General features: G+C 42.9%; 1 long non-coding RNA gene across 1 annotated transcript in view; it reads left to right on the forward strand.

Annotated features, from left to right (window-relative positions):
- The window catches only part of LOC116692414 (uncharacterized), a 7,751-nt gene extending 6,940 nt beyond the window's left edge, over window positions 1-811 (forward strand). Inside the window, exon 3 of the long non-coding RNA XR_004332694.1 lies at window positions 800-811. This is a non-coding gene — a long non-coding RNA (uncharacterized LOC116692414). The remainder of the gene's footprint in view (window positions 1-799) is intronic.
- Window positions 812-1,148: the final 337 nt, after the last annotated feature.

The raw sequence follows: 1,148 nt of genomic DNA on the forward strand, positions 1-1,148 counted from the left end.
CACACACACACACACACCACACACACACAGTGTTAGGCGCGCTCGCCTGTTGATTGACGATGATGACAGTAAGATTATGTTTATTTGTGTATTATTCTGAGATCAATTTGGTTCGTGCCCTTCTCATTATTTTTATTAATAATTCTAATATTACTAGGCTATCCTAATTCACTAACTGTAACAGTTATCTGATCCTCTATTGGTGAATAGCCTACTTTTCTGAAAGAACGATTTTAGGTATCTTCAGCATGTTGCGACTGATAGGTTCTGCGGTTGCTTTTGGTTGAAAACAGTGTATTATTACTATGTGTTGCAGGCCTACGGCTATTAGAAAAAAAACAACTTTAGGCTACAGTGTCGATGTGACACGGGACACTTTTTTTGGGAAACGTTGGCCCGCAGTCAGTTTTGGTGATGTGGTGATCGCTTCATCAACATGAGATTAAAGAAGCAGAACCGATTTGACGCAAATTGAGCCATTTATACATTGTGTAGCACGCCAAACAATTAGCCTACACAAACACGAATGGGCCTCAGTGCATGCGGAAGGGGCCTGTATGTGGAGACAATATCTTGGCATGCAAACAATGGCGGCTGCAGACATATGCAGATGAACTGCCATGAGCTCGCACTCATAGGCGCAGTCAATCTGTTACCAAGAATAAGGGTACAATAATAAATTAATCACATCCGAATTAAAGGCCGTATTCTATGCATTTCATTGGATCGTATTGTTTTTGTTTATTTGTTGTCACCTCCACGTGCTAATGAATCTACCTCTCGTTTTTCTAATTAGGAGGATTAATAAAACCGAGAGGGATCCTGGATGCTTGAACACGAGAGCAGCAGCAGCAGCAGCAGCAGCACACCTCTCTTCCGGGGACGGAGCCATGCGCTCCCTCTAGCCGCAGGACAAAATAAAGCAAACACTCTAAAACGTGAGGTTTTCCTGCGCAGCCGTTCTCCGTTTTCACACAAAAAAAAAAACGTTAAAGGTCGACGCTCAAATGACGCAGGGAAGTTTTTCCCAACGGGCCAGTGTCGGAGAGCAACACCTTTCTTTGCAAGCGTAATCACAGTTAATTGCTCCTTTTAAGAAGGTGTTGCAGCATGTGAAATCATTTGTCCCAGCTGATGTGCGAGAAATA

This window comes from Etheostoma spectabile, chromosome 7 (genome assembly GCF_008692095.1).
Source record: "Etheostoma spectabile isolate EspeVRDwgs_2016 chromosome 7, UIUC_Espe_1.0, whole genome shotgun sequence".
Classification (NCBI taxonomy): domain Eukaryota; kingdom Metazoa; phylum Chordata; class Actinopteri; order Perciformes; family Percidae; genus Etheostoma; species Etheostoma spectabile.